Below are 18,832 nucleotides of genomic sequence, written 5' to 3' on the forward strand. Positions count from 1 at the left end.
GCTTGTTTGTTTTTTTAAGCTACACAGTCGGTGGTGTTTTGTTATGACGGCCCAAGAAGACTAAGTTACACACCATCTTTCCTTCTCAATGGTTGAGTGTTTCGCCTTTGAGGGATCTGCCGGTGGCTGGAGGTGAGAAGTCGTGTCGGCGCAGACAGAACTTTCCATCATGCCTACAGGTGAACTCAGAGGGGAGCAAAGGGAATCTGGCGAGTTCCCGCAGTGTCTGCTATTCCGTGTTTCCCATCTTACAAACAACACACCTGCGTGGATTGTCCTCCTACACATGCAGTTTTGCTCATGTTGAAGAATCAACTGGGGATAAATTTACTGCGTCAGATGGTGTTGGCATTGTAAATTGTGATAGATATGATTAAATTATTCTCCCAAAGCATTATATCAGTTTACATTCCACCCGTCATATCTGTTTCTCTGTGACCTTCCTGACACAGTGTATTTGACATTTTGATTTTGGCAGCCTAATAGGTAGAACAGAGGGTCTCCTGTTCTATTTCATTTGTAAATTTTAGTAAGTACAGTAGAGTGTGAGACAAAGGTAGGGGTGGGAGGAGTTCTCCTGCTTCGCTGGCAATCTTGGCTCATACATCAATTCTTCACCAGGGGCATGGATACACCGGCAACCTCAAAGGTTGTAGTGTCTTTGGCCTACCTGGGACAGGAAAGAAATTCCCTTGAGCATAATGTACTCCAGGTATCACTTGATCTTAGTGTTAGCCATTATAACAATAGCAGTAGCAGTAGAAGCAGCAGTAGTTTCAAAGCATCAAAGGCCAGAAGATTAAAGTCCAGGAAACCATGATGAGGGTGGAGCTAGCAGGGAGCAGTACATACTACAACACAGTATCTCTGTGAGCTAACCTAGGTTATCCCTGTCTACTCTCAGAAAAGGTGGAGTTAGAGACAGCCAAGAGCTATGCATTCTGCTACAGTGTTGCTGTATTTTTATCTCCACAGTTAATTTGCTAGGCTTCATAAAAGATACTATATCCATATGTCTCTAGAAGAGAGAAGGACCGTGACATTCAAGCAGCTGAAAACATTATTCGTTGTCACCTCCGCTAATTCCATAGACAAGTTGCAAATGGGATGACTGTGTGGAATGCTGGAGAGAAGTCACAAGGCCATGCTGGCCCGTTGGGCAGAGCTGACACCAGATATCAGTGGCATTCTGAGCCTGCTGCCTGCTTATTCCTGGAAGTCTCTGCAGGATTGCCAGCCAGAGGTATCTTTTTCTCTCTGTCCCCGCTTCTCTGCTGCGGAGTCTTTGTTCCATACTGATCACATTACTGGGGTGTTCTATTTTAAACTAACCTTGAATGACTTGAGTTCTTTTGCGCATGTAGAATCAAATACAGTAATCGGTTTGCTCACAGCAGGCCTGCTGACTTATCTGCTCCATCAATGGGGCAGACTGTCAAAAGGACACCTACAATATATGGGAGGAAAGCCGAAGAGACTCCTCTGTTTTCAGGAAACGCATCTACATCCCAACCAGTGCACCAAAGATGCCTGTGCCCCCCAAATTTACATGTGCTGTAGTTAAAAATAACTGCACATTTCCTCTTTCAATTTACTGATTCCAGGAAAATATCACCTGACTGGAAGTAACTGCTATAAAGAAACGAGTGAGTTACTCTTGCAGCTCAGCCACATACGGTGGTAGAAATATTTCTACTTCCTCAGAGCTTCCTCAACAGTGTTGGGACAATATTTCCTCCCTTCGTCTTTCCATTCTGTCTTGTGATTCACTTTCCCACAGTGACTTAGCCAAGACTTCAGATACAGATGATCAACACTCAAAATAGGAACAAAGGCCTATTTAACTTCACATCTTCTCAGGTCTTGTAACAAATTCAGACTCTTACCATTTCTCATGTGGATTATTGCATCAGCTTCCTACCTGTCCCTTTAGCTGTCTTCTTTGTTTGGCTGTAAAGTCCCCACTTTATTAATTTTTATTTCTCCAAATCCCAGGTGCTTCCAGATACAAAGAAGACACTTAGTGCTTACTGAACAGAATGACAGGTTGGCTGACTCTGCACATTCATACCTGAGTAAATGAAGTTCCTACTTTATCGTTGTTGAATCATTCCAGGTTGTAGTTGAATGCCCAGGACAGAGGCTGCATGAGCTCAGCGATCGCTTATCAAATGTCAATGTGGGTAAAGCTGTGAAACCTGAGTATTACCCTACCTGAGCCTTGACACCTGCTACTCTGCTTTTCCGGAACTCTCCATAGCCAGCCCATTCTGGTAACTTCACTCCCCACACGCTTAGTCATTGCAGTGCAACGCAACAAGATTTATTTCTTATGCTTCCATGAAAATGCTAAAGAAAACTGTAGCAATACCCACACCTTTATGCACTTCAGTTCACAACCTGTGAAAAATAGTGCAACTCCAGCAACCACATGGCATTACAATTGTGTCCTGGCCCAGTCTAGGCAGCCTGCCTTCACCAGCAAACCACTTAGAAACAGATAAAAACACTATTTAAAACTGTCTTAGAACAAGAGATACAGGCATAACAAAGACAGGAGAACAAAACAATGGAATGAGGACGTCTGAAAGTGAGAAAATCCTACAGAACAAGGGATTAACCTAGAATTGAAAGGAGGAAGAGGATGCATCCTTTTTCCTGAAATCCAGAGCTAGAAAATGTTTTTCAAAAACCAGAACTACAGAAAGTACTGTCCATCTGTGATTTGGGAAGATCACAATGAACAGAGAAGAGGCTTCTTGAGTTTCAGAATCCAGGACTGTCTGATATCAGTGGGGCTACTTCTGAGGTACTTCTAGAGAAGGTCATGATTTCTCACCTGTCCATACCGATGCCTCCTGGTTGGGTGACCTTGGGTGAGTTGATTTACCTCTCTATGACTCCATTTTTGCATCTGTATACATCATGGAGTTGTGAGGATGAATGAATTGTCCGCTGAGCATGAATGAATCAGGAAGCTTCACTAACATTTAAAGTGGCAAAGTTTTATTCAAGGTCTTAGGATTTGCAAATCTGAAACACTACCTGACAACACCCGGAGTGTTTCAACAAAAAGAGAAATGTTGACAGTTCTTATAATAAAAAATATATATTCTTGAGATGCATCAGCCCTGCAGTCTTAGCCTCTGGATTGGTCCAGGATGGTAATCTTCCAGATGTCCAGTGGTCTGTATAATAGATGCTGGGCAATCTGAATAACGAATGTCAGGTGGTCTGGATACATGAACATTCTTTCCTATGTTCTTCAGAGGGTTATCTTAGTATATATATAATCTTCCAATATTGATGCATAGCTACAAAGTTCAAAAGTTGAAGTCGTTGGGCTAGTTAAAGTTAACATCTGTTCCTTATGCTTCAGCCCGTGTGCTTTGAACTAGTTTTGTCAGCTTGACTGTGCAGACTCTACTGGCAGATTAGCTCTACTGGCTTCATCTTGTTCTCCTCACTCATTCTTTGGAATCAATATCTGTAAAAGACCCAGAATGATGCCTGGTGCACAGTAATTATACTACAATTATTATTTATTATTCCAACTTTTATTGTTGCTGTTAGAACATTTCAGCAAAATAAAATTCCAGCTAATTGTTGGAAGGCATGGTTTCACATCAAACAGGCCAAACAAATAAATAAGCAGATTATAAGAGAAAAGGTTTTATCTTGTACACATATAAGAGCCAACAAAGGAAGTAGCTGGCTTGTCAAATAAAGTTAAAGGCATATATACCTAACTTGAAAAGGGAAAGGGGAGGAGGAGAAAGCTTCTGTGGGAAGAACAAATAGGTTTCTTTTAAAAAGACCAGTGGGTTTTCGAGAGACAAGGTTGCCAAAAGTTTGCCCACATAGGCCTTTCTCTCTTCCTCAGGGTCACAACATTACCCCTCCTAAGGAATTTATGGCAGCTTCATTTCTCAGAAGTTGCTGCTATTGGTCAGATAAGGGAAGACTGGGGCGGCTATTTTTTCTGTATAAAATAATAAAGATTAAAATAATCTTTATGCTAACTCTGGGGTTCCAACTGGGTCCCCACAATGTACACACACACACACGAAGTTAATGAATGCTCAGAATAAGATTTTTGTTGTTGTTGCTCTGGCTAGTGTGGCTCAGTGGATTGAGCACTGGCCTACAAACTGAAAGGTTGCTGGTTTGATTCCCAGTCAGGGCGCACACCTGGGTTGTGGGCCGGGTCTCTGGTTGAGGGTGTGCTGTAGGATACAACCCACTGATGTTTCTCCCACACATTGATGTTCCTCTCTCTCTCTCTCCCTTTCTCCCTCCCTTCCCCTCTCTCTAAAAATAAATAAATAAAATCTTTTTAAAAATCACACTACATGTCAAGTTGGACAGAGAATGCTCTGAAGTCATGTTTGATCATCTGAGATCATTAAGCAAGACTAACAAAAGCATAAAGTATAAAAAAATACCCCCAAACCCCGATATTTTTCGAAGTACTTTTAAGGAGAAAGAGCAGGGACTTGAAACTTTTGGTTCTTTTTACTTCCTCTGTTGCAAATTGACCTTGTGGTTTTGGCTGGGTGGTGGAGAGTGTGTGTCACCTGTGGGTGGCCCTGCCCACAGTAGGCAGGTAGGAGGGAATCTAGTCCAAGGTGACTACATTTGGATTCTGAGCGACAAGCGGAAGGTGAATAGGTAAATAGGTCAAAGTGGCCTTTCTCTATCTCTCCCTCTCTCTCTTTCTCTCCTCCTCCTCTCTCTCTTCCTTTCTCTTTCTCTCATGTTTAACTTTTTCTTTTCTGCTGCTCGGACATCCTCATCAATGAAAACATCATCATCCTTTTTGCCCGTAGCTGCCTCAAACTCCCCACCTTCATTTCCATCCTCTTCCTCACCATCACCTTCTTCTGCCTGTTTTTCAGCCTCCTGCTCACAGTTTCCCTCGTAAGCATTCATTCGTCCTATCAGTGGGGGTCTCTCCCATTCTTTGCCTGCCCTGCAACTTCCTCCTGCATCCAGGATCTGAAGCAGTGGACTAAAGAGATGCGTGAGGTTGGGGACTCCAGCAACAAAGTTGCAGGTGTCTCTGGTGGCTGCAGAAGTGGGACCAGAGACATTACAAAGACGGCTTTTCAGTACAGCTGGTCTAACACAACTATTTCTTAGGGACACACAGGTGGATGTAATCACCATAATCACCTCATACCAGACTCATTCAGAATATTCATACATGAACTTCTTAATTAAGAGGGTTTTTTAAAGATTTTATTTATTTATTTTTAGAGAGAGGGGAAAGGAGGGAGAAATATCAATGTGTGGTTGCCTCTCACATGGCCCCCACTGGGGACCTGGCCCACAACCTAGGCATGTAACCTGACTGGGAATGGAACCTGCGACACTTTCACAGTCCACACTCAATCCACTGAGCTACACCAGCCAGGGCCTTAATTAAGAGTTTTTATGTCAGTGTTTTTGCCTTAATGGTTCAGCCCATAATGCCCAGGAAAGAAAGTCCAGTATCTATAATGCAAAAGCAACACTTCCTGTTTCCAGGGAAGGCTGAAGGTTACCAAAGATGAGGATGATGAGGGTGGGATGTGGTGCCTTGGGGAAAGCAGGAGTGGGGGGGCAGTAATGCAGCATGAAATGCATGCTCTGGTGCCTTGCCAGGACCCCCTCTTCAGGACCAAGACACTCATCCCCTCAGCTACCAGGAGGGTTGGCCTCTGGTGGCTGTTTTGACCAAGACTCCGTGCCCTTCCTGGGGGTAGCCTGTGTCCAAAGACTGGCTGCATCAATCCAAGACAACTCTGAAGGGCCACCCAGTGCCAGCGCTCCGGGCGGGATCAGTTACGGCCTCTGTAGTGACAGCATCACGGCCCAACTTTGCTGACATTGGGAAGGTGCTGGCAGGGGTGTTCAGAGTGCTGAGCCCCGTTCTCAGCTTTCTGCCAACACCTGGGGGAGAAGGTAAGGTTTCATAAGAGAATGGCTACATACCAGAGAGAGATGATAAAAGTCTGCTAGAAGTCTGCATCTTTGCCTTCTACCTGATCTCCCTGTGCTACATTGATTAAGTAATGTCCACGTTAGCTGACAAATGATGCATGACCCCCACCCCCACCCCTCAAAAGTCGTCAGGTGCTTGCTGTGTCTGGGACAAAGCCCTGGTGTCTTCCTTTGGGCTCACGTCTGATGCCTTGTGTGGTTTGGAGCACAGTCTTTCTTGGCACCTAAATGAATTCCCAGGGTTATTGCCAGAATTCAAATAAACAACCCTGACCTCAGCCTGAACTAAGGGAAAAAAAGACAACCTCGAATAACCCTTTCTTCTCACTTTAGGCACACAGGCCTTTTTAGCACATGGCCCACCGAGAATGCATCTTAAGACAGTTCTATTCCCTTCCAACATATCCCTAGCTAGAACCCCATAGCTAACCAAGAAGAACACGTCAGGGATAGTCATTTATGCTAGATGTTGACAGACTTTATTAGTGGCAGATGCCCTGTGTGACAAGGGCACTGACCAAGTAAACTCATGCCAGCCAGTCAGAACAGATTGCCTGTAAACAAGCTGTACTGGTTTGTACTGGCACAGGTCTATACTGCAGAGATCTGACTCATTAACTATCCATAAATTATCAGTAATAAGTGCTGTCTTAGTTGGATTCCCTTCAAAAGCCAAATCAGAGAAGAGGACATTTGGCAGGTGATCCCAGGAAGCAGAAGGAAGGGCCTGGGAAGAACGAGACAAGGAAGGAAGAGAAGACAGCGCAGGTGCCCCAATGAGCTAGTTAACACTGTGGGCGACTGAGGTGCAGTCCTGCTGGCACTAGGGAGAAAGCACACCAGAAGTGTGCTTTCCACCAGAGGGTGGTAGTTGTGGCACTTTACCAGTGATTCACCCCCCATTAGAGGAACATTGCTTCCTGGGGCTGTTAACTCCCTTGTACTTTCAAGTTACCTGAATTTGACTAGGGTATCTTCTGCTACCTTGGAGAAAGCAGAGTGCTGTTTCCAGGTATGCTTTATGAAGAGTGCTGGCAAAGTGCATGAACTGTACCAAAATCACATGAAATCAGGTGCATTGAAAGGGTGTGCCGTAGCATATCACAAATGTCTGCTACAAATGCTTAATGAAAACATAAATGAAAGGTATCTAGATGGGTGTGCACACCCCCTTAAATCTTTTTTAGGAATCCACTGGCTCAGTGGATTGAGTGCTGGCCTGCAAACTAAAAGGTCACCAGTTCAATTCTCAGTCAGGGCACATGCCTGGGTTGTGGGCCAGGTCCCCAGTTGGGGGCGTGTGAGAGGCAACCGATCATGTATCTCTCACACATTTATGTTTCTCTCCCTCTCTTTCTCCCTTCCTTCCACTCTCTCTAAAAATAAATAAATAAAATCTAAGATTGTATAATTGTGTTTGGTCTATGTGGTATGTAAAATAATATCAAAGATATCACAATCCCTGGAAACGGTAAATATGTTAAATTATGTGGCAGAGGGGATTTAAGGTTGTAGAAGGAATTAAGATCACCAGTCAGCAGACCTTGGCGTGGGAGATTATCCTGGATTATCTGCTGGGCCCAATGTAATCACAAGCGTCCTCATCAATGTAAGAGGCAGGCAGCAGAACTGGAACCAGAAAGATGACAGCGTGAACTGGATATTACTGGCTTTGAAAGTGGGGAGTTTTCAACTGCTTTGCCTGGAAGTGATGCACTTTGCATCCACTAACCTTTCACTAACCAGAACACAGTCCCCTGGCTCTGCCCAACTGCAAGAAGGCTGGGAAATGTGTATCTATGGGTCCCAGGAGAAAGAGGAAAAGGATTTCAAGAGCAGCTGGGCATTTCAACCTCATAAGCTTGGCTGTGAAATTCTTCCCATTTTAATCTAACTGGAATTTATATTTACGCCAATAGATTCACCAGGAACATAGTCATTTATCTGAATAAGTTTGCTCAAATTCTGCCTTCACAGAAAAAGCCATAAAGACAACCTTCTCTTTTTTTTCTTTGTTAACTCTTTATTACAAGTCATACTCTTATAGAAAAGTATATGCAAACTTGGGTAAAAAAAAGATGGCCACCTTCTCTTGAGTTCCTAGACCTAGAGTATTGCACATCAATATTTTTGATTCACAGTACTTAAGAGGGAGAAGAAGAACAAGAAGAAGAAGGAGAAGGAGAAGGAGAAGGAGAAGGAGAAGAATGGGAGGGGGGAGGGGAAGAAGTGGCAGCAGAAGCAGCTGCCGAGGGTGGCGAGAGTACTATTAGAAAACCTAAAGGATTTTTTTCCACCTACACAAGCACTCCCCCACAAATGGCATATCAGGTTGGAAGGAAGCCTGCTCTGACTCACAAAAGCTCATTAAGTGATATTAAGCACATTCACATTATTCTGTAACCAACACCACTATCCATCTTGTAACTCTTTCCATCTTGTAAAACTGGAACTCTGTACCAATTGAACAATAATTCTTCCTTCCCCACCAATCATACTGTCCCAGCCTGTGGCAACCACCACCCCACTTTCTGTTACTATGATTCTGACCACTCCAGGTGCCTCATATACGTGAACTCAAACAATGTTTGTCTTTTTGTAACTGGCTTTTTTCACTTGGCATAAAGTCCTCAAGGTTTATGTTGTAGCCTGTCAGAATTTCCTGCCTTTTTAAAGCTGAATAATACTCTATTGTGTGCGTGTGTGTGTATATATATGTGTGTTATATGTATATATATTATGATATATTTATATATATCATAATTTGCTTATCCATCTATTTGTCAATGGACTTTGGGGTTGCTTTCACCTTTCGGCGATTGTGAATAATAATGCTGTGAACATAAGTATACAAATATCTTTTTGAGAACTTGCTTTCTATTCTTTTGTATATATACCCAGAAATGGAATTGCTGGGTCATATGGTAATTCCACATTTAATTTTTTGAAAGAAACACCATACTATTTTCACAGCAACTATGCCATTTTACATCCCCACAACAGTGGGATTCCAGTTTCTCCACATCTTCACCAACCCTTATAATTTCCTTTTTTTAAAAAAATATAGTAGCTATACTAAATGGGCATAAAGTGGCATCTCACTGTGGTTTTGATGTGCACTTCTCTAACAATTAGTGATGTCGAGCACCTCTTAATGTGTTTATTGGCCATTTGTATTTCTTTATTGAGAAATGTCTATTCAGATCCTTTGCTCATTTTTTTCATTTAAAAAATTTTTTTAAATAAATTTTCTTGATTATGCTATTACAGTTGTCCTATTTCCCCCCTTCATTGCCCTCCACCCTGCACACCCCCTCCCCCACCATTCCCCCCTTTAGTTCATGTCCATGTGTCATAAGTTCTTTAGCTTCTACATTTCCCATACTATTCTTGCCTTCCCCTTGTCTATTTTCTCCCCACCATCTATGTTACTTATTCTCTGTACCTTTTCCCTCTCTCCTCCTCCCACTCCCCTGTTGCTAACCCTCCATGTGATCTCCATTTCTGTGCTTCTGTCCCTGTTCTAGCTGTTTGCTTATTTTGTTTTTATTTTTGTTTTAGGTGCGACTGTTAATAATTGTGAGTTTGCTGTCATTTTACTATACGTGTTTTTTATCTTCTTTTTCTTAGATAAGTCGCTTTAACATTTCATATAATGAGGGCTTGATGATGATGAACTCCTTGAACTTGACCTTATCTGAGAAGCACTTTATCTGCCCTTCCATTTTAAATGAAACCTTTGCTGCATAGAGCCATCTTGGATGTAGGTTCTTGCCTTTCATGACTTGGAATACTTCTTTCCAGCCCCTTCTTGCCTGCAAGGTCTCTTTTGAGAAATCAGCTGACAGTCTGATGGGAACTCCTTTGTAGGTGACTGTCCCCTTATCTCTTGCTGCTTCTAGGATTTTCTCCTTCATTTTAATCTTGGTTAATGTAATTATGATGTGCCTTGGTATATTCCTCTTTGGGTCCAACTTCTTTGGGACTCTCTGAACTTCCTGGACTTCCTGGAAGTCTATTTCCTTTTCTAGATTGGGGAAGTTTCTTTCAAATAACTTTTCTACTTGTTGCTCTTCCTCTTCCCCTTCTAGTACCCTTATAATTCAGATGTTGAAACATTTAAAGATGTCCTGGAGGTTCCTAAGCCTCTCCTCATTTTTTCTGAATTCTTGTTTCTTCCTTCTTTTCTGTTCAGTTGTTTCTTTCTTCTGGTCCACTCCATTGATTTGAGTCCCAGTTTTCTTCCCATCACTATTGGTTCCCTGTGCATTTTCCTTCATTTCACTTAGTGTAGCCTTCATTTTTTCATCTAATTTGCGACCAAATTCAACCAATTTTGTGAGCATCCTGATCACCAGTGCTTTGAAGTGTGCATCTGATAGGTTGGCTATCTCTTCCTTGCTTAATTGTATTTGCTCTAAAGCTTTGATCTGTTCTTCCATTTGGGTCATTTTTTTTTTCTTTGTCTCGTTGCACCTGTTACTTAGTGAGGGGTGGAGCCTTAGGTGTTCACCAGGGCGGGGCAACCCAGTGGCTGAGTTGTGACACTGTATGTGGGGGCAGGGTTTGAGAAGAAACAATGGCGCTTGCTCTGCTTTCTGCTACAGAATTTCAGTCCCTTCCACTGCTTCCCCCAAGCAAACCGGGCCCTTCTGGTGCTGATTCCCATGTGAGTGGGCTTGTGTACATTCTAGGGCCCTGTGGGTTTGTCCAACCAACTCTCCTGTGAGGCTGGGAGTCTCTCCCGGCACCTCAACCCCCACAGGTGTTTTCAATTGGCTTTATTTCCCCATGCTGGGACCCTGGGTTGCACAGTCTGTCTTGCTCCCCAATTTCACCTGGTTTATCTGTGCGAGAATGTGGGACCACCTGGTCAGCCAGCCACCTTGCTGGGTCTGCCCATTGCTACCATGTGCCTGGGGTCTACCAGCTCCCACCTGTGTGCCCAGGGTCCACTCACTGCTGCCTTGCACACCTGGCGCCACTGCCTTTTCTTTTGCCACAACCCCTCTCCACCCAGGCACTATACTCTGCCCCTCCTACAGGTCTGGATAAATGTGTCTATTTTAACTTCTTGGTCATAGGACTTTCATACAGTTCAATTTTCTGTCAGTTCTGGTTGTTATTTTGTTTTAAAATTGTTGTTGTCCTTATTCTGGTTGTGCGAGGAGGCACAGTGTGTCTACCTATGCCTCCATCTTGGCCAGAAGTCCTCTTTGCTCATTTTTTAATAAGGTTTTGTTGTTCTTATTGAAGTTTAAGAGCTCTTTGTATATTCTGGATATCAATCCCTGATCGGATATATGATTTGTGAATGTTTTCTCCAATTCCATAATTTGCCTTTTTACTCTATTGACACTGTTCTTGATGCACAAAGGTTTTTAATATTTTACAGAGTTAAATTTGTCTATTTTTGCTTTTGCTTTCTGAGCCTTTGGTGTTCTAAGAAATCATTCTCAAATCCAATATCATGAAGATTTTGCCCTATGTTTTCTTTGAAGAGTTTTGTTGTTTCAGCTTTAATGCTTAGATTTGATCCATTTTGAGTTAATTTTTGTATATGATGTTAAATAAGAGTTCACCATCCCCTTTTAAAACATCTAATTGAATTTTTGCGACAACCCACTGGGCTAGGTACATACAATTCCCATTGTACAGATAACACAATGAGCAGCAAGGTTACTTGCCCAAGGAGACACAAGTAGCAAGGAGGTGGAATCAAGATTCAAGCCCCTGTGTGTCTGACTGCAGACCCGACCCCACGAACTCCTTCGCAACCCTCCTTTGCATGTTTTAGGGGCCTCTGTGTGCACAGTTGTTTTCTACTGCCTGGTAAACCCTCACCACTTGTAGCAGGTGCTATAGGTGTTCCACCCATATCCTGTTGCCCCCACCAGTTCAGCCCATGCCAGCCAGACTTCCAACGGCCAGCACCTGCAGCTTTCTGCCTGAGAGCTTTCTGAAGTGCAGGTGCCTGCTCTGCATGCATACATTACAGGCCAGAACTACCAGAAAATTGATGCCCTGGGAGAAGCTCTCAGCCAGGGATGATGGGTGTTGGTCATTCCTTTGTGCTTTTGTCCTTTGAATATGGTAGTTCTGAGAAATGGTCTACACTATTTTCCAGCATCCTCAGGAGGATTAAGTTCCATTTGATCCTGTACTTGTTAAGTTCCTGCACTTGCTAGCTTGCTTGATAATTCAATTTTATTGACTTCTTTCCTTTCCCCTTTTCACTTTCTCACTCCTCTACTTGTTTTTTCCTGGGATTATTCCCTAAAACAGCTACTTGCCCTCAAATTTTTTTTCTTGGAGTTGGCTTCTGGGGGAATCTGACCTAAGACACTGCTCCTTCAAAACCTAGCTCAAACTCCTCCTTTACTGAGAAGTCTTTTCCCCCTTCATCAGCAGTTGGCTGTTTCCTCCTCTGCCCATTGCTCGGGCTCACACTCCTGAAAGATCACATCATTCACAATGCCTTGCAGTGGTCAGTTTACAAACTGGGTGTAGGTTTTGCATTGCTGCTGTAACGGATTATCACATAGTATCTAAAACAACACCCATTTATTATTATCTCAAGTTCTGTAGGTCAGAAGTCCAGGCACAGCATGGCTGAGCTAAGTCCTCTGCTTAAAGTCTCATGAAGCTAAATCAAGCAGATGGATGGCAAGGCTTTTTTTCCTTTCTGGAGGGTCTGAGAATGGATCGGTTTCCAAGCCCATCTAGGTTTTTGGCTGAATTCAGTTTCTTGTGGCTGTAGGACTGAGGTCCCAGTTTATTTTCTGGTTGTCTGCCAAGTGCCAGTCTTTGCTTCCTGCATTACTTCTCGTGCTTTGCATGTGGCCCCACTAGCAAAAGCAGGTCCTGCGGCGGGAGAAAGTTGCTTAAAGGTTTATGTCATTAGGTTAGACCCAGATAATCCAGGATAATCTCCCTGTTTAAAGATTCTTAACCTTAATTCCACTGGCAAAGTATTTCTTACCTTGTAATATAGTGTACTTACAGGTTAAAGGGATTAGAAAGTAAACATCTTTGAGGGCCATTTTGCTTACCCCATCAGCCCTCCCCACTGTATCAGTCACCTGTTTCTTCGTAAAGAAATCACTCCAAAATTCGATGGCTTAAACCAACAACAGTTTTGTGTCCTCAGGATCCCACAACTGGGACTGGGCTCAGCTTGGAATTTCTTCTGCTGCAGTCACCAGGGCCAAGCTTCAGATGCCTAGAGCAGGAAGCCAGGTTGAAAGCTTTGCTCTCTCTCCTGTCTCACCGTCCCTATCTTCTCAGTTTGGCTTCTTTATTCACCTCCCAAAGAAAGTCCTTGAACCCAAGTCTTTATCATAGGGCTGTTACCATCACAGATTTAACGTTTTCCTTATTATTCTTATTTACTTCCTGGGGTCATCTTCTTATGGTGCTTCTACCTGGTCCCAATCTATCTGAATGTATGTTACCTTTGCAAAATGTTTTCTGCTTTATTAAATACACAACCAGACCTCACTTCTGCCTCATTGCTGGTCCACACTCCAGGTCTTCCTATGATCACAGATCAATTTCTCTAAGTCGATTTGTCCTGCTTCAGCCCTTTGTTTCCTCACAGTTTGAGAAAAAAGTCCAATTATCTAAATAAACTTCATGCTGAGGCTTGAGATTTCAATTTCCTGATTTTCTCTATTACATTCTGTAACTTCCTACTTTTTCCCAAACTCCTGGTCTGAACTGGAAAGCACTGGCTGGTAACTAATTCCTGTTCCTTGACAAAGAAAGTCCTGTTTACTTGCACAGCAACAGAATAAAAATAGAATGGGAGACCGTATTCACCAGTACAACTGATGAGGAATTAATATGCAAAATTTATAAAGCACTTATAAATCCCAGTACTAAAAAAACAACCCAATTAAAACATGAGCAAAGGACCTGAATAGACACTTCTCCAAAAAGGACATACAGATGGACAACAGACATATGAAAAGATGCTCAACATCCCCAATCATCAGAGAAATGCAAATTAAAACCACAGTGAGATACTACCTCACACCCGTTAGAATACCTATCATCAATAAATCAAAAGACAACAAGTACTGGTGAAGATGTGGAGAAAGGGGAACACTTTTGCACTGTTGGTGGGGACGCAGATTGGTGCAGCCACTGTGGAAAGCAGGATGGAGATACCTTAATAAATTAAAAACAGATCTGCCTTTTGACCCAGAGACCCCACCTTTGGGACTATATTCGAAGGAACCCAAAACACTAATTTGAAAGAACATAAGCACCTCTGTGCTCATTGCAGCATTATTTACAATCCCCACATGGGAAGCAGGCCAAGTCCATCAATAGATGAGTGGATAAAACAACTATGGGACATTTTACACAATGGAATGCTATTCAGCCACAAAAGAGAAGAAAGTTTTACCTTTTGCAACAGTATAGGTGGACCTGGAGAGCATTATGCTATGTGAAATAAGCCACTGAGAGAAAGAAAAACACCATATAATTTCACTCATATGTGGAATCTAATGAACAAACTGAACTAACATGCAAAACAGAGGCAGACTCATAGATGGAGAGCAGATGACAGCTAGTGGGGGAGTAGGTTAGAGGGTAGAGGGATTCTTCAAAAAGAAAAAAGGACTCATGGACGTGGGCAACAGTGTGGTGATTGCTGGGGGGAGAGGGTGTAAGGGGACTAAATGGTAATGGAAAAAAAACGATAAAGATTAAATTTAAAATTAGAAAGTCCTGTTTACATTTAGAGTTTCCTGTTCTGTTACATAAGAGTCCAGCAGCCACATTTCCTCCTCATGCTCTGCAAGCAGTTTATATCAGGCTGCTCTACAGATAGCAAGAAAATAACTGTGGAAATCTTAGATTTATGGTCCTCCTGCATACCCAGAGTCTGAACACAGAATGTTCTCACTTTTCAGTAGAACACAGAACCTGAAAACAAAACAAAACCAAAACCAACAACAAACCTATAATAAAAGAGATTAGATTTGTGGTTACTGGAGAGGGAAATGGGTGTGGGGGGAAATTGGATGGAGGTTGTCCAAAGGTACAAACTTCCAGTTATAAGATACATAAGCACTAGGGATGTGGTGTATAACATACTGTTAATAGTCGACACTGCCGCATGGTACATATGAAAGTTATTAAGAGAGTAGATCCTAAGAGTTGTCATTACAAGGATTAAAAAAACGTATTTCCTTTCTCTTGACATCTATATAAAATGATGGATGTTCACTAACTTATTTGGTAATCATTTCACAGTATACATAAGTCAAATCATCTCACTGTCCACCTTAAACTTACAGTGTTGTAGGTCTATTACGTCTCAGCCAAACTGGGTAAAAATAAATAAACACAGAATGTTAGTGTTTGAGGGTCCATGATTTACTTTGTATGTTCAAAAATACATATTCTTGAGTGGCAGAATTATGGGTAATTTAAATTTTTTCTATCTATTCTTCTTTAGTTTCCAAAATTTTATAATGGTTATGTTTGATTTTTATAATTAGAGAAAAATAAGGAGTTTATTTTTTCAAAGTAATGATCTACTCAGCTTTTCCATACTTTATTCTTAAAAAAAAAAAAAAACCCTGCTTTAGACTGACCAGCCATTTCCTTTTCATATAGAAACCGAGGTCCAAGTGCTTACCTGAGGCCATCACAGCATTTAGTGGCTGACTGGGACCAGCAGTTCCTGGGAGGACACTACATATAGGTCTTGTCTTCATGTGGAAACCCCCAGAGGCTCACTCAGAGTAGTAGCTAATGTGGAGGTGATTCCAGAAAAAACACCAGTGAAGGGAGGGGTGGCAGGTGGAGACGTGAGAAGAGAGGTGAGAATCATCAGCCAGTCAAGGTGAATTATCAAGTGAGCTTCCACGCAGAGAAAGGGAGCTGTGTCTACAGGGGACCTCTGAGAGCCAGTGAAGATCACACCTCACTGCATCCCATTTCAGGGAGAGGGAGTTGGGGTGTGGAATATGCCACCTCCTGTCAGACATCAAGGACCACTCCCAGGGTAGTGACAAGTCCTGAGTACTATAGCCTGTCACATGGATGGGCAAAGTGAGCTCTGGTAGCTAGAAGTAGGTCCTTCCCACTGAAGGGGTCAGAGTGAGGGGACATGCAACACCGCTGTCTACCACAGGTGTAACAGGGAGGAAACAAAACTGTGCACTTGGAGGGGCCCCCTGATGCCGAACTACCAAAACCATAAGCCTGCTCTGGAGGTCATAGGGCCCCAGACTCACCACCTTGGAAAACTTCATTTAGGTTAACCGATCACCTCCAGGAAATTATTTCTGAGAAGCAGCACATTATTTCATGACACTCAGTAACATCTATGTCAGTAAGTATTCTTTAGCTGCAGGTGACAAAACCCAGCTCCAATTAGTGTAGACACAAAAGCAGGGGTGGGGGTGTCACTTCCTTATGTAAATAGGACAGAGTACAAACTTTTTGCAATTCATCCATGAAGTGAGCACAAATCTTGCAACTGGTCCACCCAGAAGAGATGCCTTTTTTAAAATGTTGCACAATGCCTTATAAGCTAGCAGCAACCTAACTACTCCCACAAGAAGGGAGGGATGCTGAGCAGATTAACAAATGTCCCCCTCAACACCATGACAAACAAATTGGCTGCCACACAACAGAAAACAGGGCTGTGAGGGAATGGTGACACTTGTGGGTAAGACTGAACTTATTGGGACATAGAGTCTTCGCAGATGTCATCAATTTAAGATGCAGTCATGCTACATCAGGATGAGCCTTACCCAACATGGCTGGCACCCTTTTAAGAGGAGAAGAGCCACAGACATAGGAAGAATTCCCTATAATGATGAAAATGGAAATTGGAGCAATGTGTCTACAAAACAAGGAATGCCCAGAATTGCTGGCAACCCCAGAAGCTAAACGAAAGTCATGGAACAAATTCTCCTGTAAAGCTTCAAAGAGAGCATGGCACTGCTGATGTCTTGATTCTGGGCTCCTAGCCTTACAGCTATGAGAGAATAAATGTTTGTCGTGCGCAGTTTGTTGTAATTTGTTATGGCAGTGGTCTTCGGTCTGCAGGCACCTTGATCTCAGACTTCTCTGCCTGCAGGACTATGAGAAATAAATGTTGCGTGTAAGCCAGTCTGTGGTATTTTGTTACAGCAGCCCCAAAGTACTGAGACAACAGCCCTAGGAAACTAATGCAGTGATTGACTGCGCAGAAATCTGGCAGGAAGGGAGGACCATGCCCCCAGCAGGACAAGGATATGTCAGCTTGAGGACATGGGGTAACCAGGGATGAAAAGGGAGCCCACGCTGAGCCACTGAGGACTGGTAGCTGAGGTGAATGCTCACCCACACACCTTCCTCGCTGGGCTATTTCCCCAGGCTGGCTGCCCCTGTGTAAGGAGTGACAGTTTCTACCCAGGCAAAGGTGATGAAAAGGAATGCAGTATCCCAATTTCTCTGTTAGATGACTGCAGATCTTCTTTTAGGTGCTTTATGACCACTGTGATCATAAAAGGCAGCAGATATTCCTGAAAGACATGGTATCATATCTTACTTACAATTTCTATTCCTTGAGTCCATTATTAACAACCACTTAATTTCTTGATTAACCGATATGAGCTAAAGCATGGGGGGGGACACAGAAGTCATGTAGAACATAGCCCTGTTCACATATAACAGTCTATGTTAAGAGATCAAAGTACAGTGGATGAAATAATAGTGAACCACACATGGTGATAAAACAAAAAATAGATGCTCATCTTGTTCCTTGGTGTCTCTTGCTTGAATCACAGCCAATTATTTCTTATTCTGTATCCCTCTCTAATAGATTATATTATTGGCCCAAATATTTTGTGACTCCCTTATTCATGTCATTTTCTGAGTAAATCTGTAATTCTTTCCTACAAATAGATGGAGTCTAAATCCCAACTCTTTAACTTTGGGTTCAGCCACCTGGCTAACTTTGGCCAATGGAATATAAGAAGAGATAGTGAGCTGGCTTGTATACAGGCCTTAAGCCATGTGTATTTCTTCTTGCTCCTCTGCCATCAGAGTAGTGTGTGTGTGTATTCATTCCAGAGGAGGATGAGAGATATATGGAGCTGAGTCAAGTCACCCCATCCAAGCCAGACTAGATCAGCTAACAATAAGACAACTCTCAGCAAAATAAATAATTAGTGCTATATGCTATAGAGAGTTTGGGGCTCTTTGTTATACAGTAATAGCTAACTGACACTCTGTTGGGTACAGCTGACTCTCACAGCTCCTATAGTGCTTATTGCACTAAGTTATCCATATGTCACATCTTTTCTATTATACTGTGAAATTCCATTGGGCGGGTAGTGGGGTTTTTCTTTTTTATTTTCTGTACTCAGTACCTAACCTGTGCCTAACACACAGTACCTAACACACAATATATGTGGTTGAATTAATGACTATATGAAAGAATGAGCAAATGAATAGCATTTTCTACCTGGATTTTGCTTTGAAAATTATCCTTGAAGGTCCAAAAGATCTTGTTATGAAATCTGTAAAACTGCTTTTGAATTTTAAACACTGTATAAAAATGTTATATATTTATGTCTATAAGTTTATTGAAACAGAATGTAAAATAATCATCATAGCTAGTATATCTACTGTTGTAAACCTTTTACATCATCTACAAAATAGAACTAACCAGCTAACATACAACTTACCCCCAAAACAGAACAACTTCTTCAGGCATTGATTAATCAAAAAAAATTTTTTTTTAATTTGGTATATAATAATTCTTTATTTGAGCCCATAAGAAAGGAGATTTGATTGATCTGGATAATTGCTTTGATCCAAGGAAAATGTCACT

At 42.3% G+C, this 18,832-nt stretch overlaps 1 protein-coding gene across 1 annotated transcript in view; it reads right to left on the minus strand.

Moving 5' to 3' along the window:
* LOC119051178 (immunoglobulin-binding protein 1-like) overlaps nucleotides 1-18,832 on the minus strand; it is a 120,515-nt gene that overhangs the window by 70,724 nt on the left and 30,959 nt on the right. The window contains 2 exon segments of the mRNA XM_053671060.1: nucleotides 2,840-3,487; nucleotides 7,529-7,614. The gene's annotated coding sequence lies outside the window, so the exon portion shown is untranslated.

This window comes from Artibeus jamaicensis, unplaced genomic scaffold (assembly GCF_021234435.1).
Source record: "Artibeus jamaicensis isolate MK-2021 breed Jamaican fruit bat unplaced genomic scaffold, CSHL_Jam_final contig_685, whole genome shotgun sequence".
Lineage (NCBI taxonomy): Eukaryota > Metazoa > Chordata > Mammalia > Chiroptera > Phyllostomidae > Artibeus > Artibeus jamaicensis.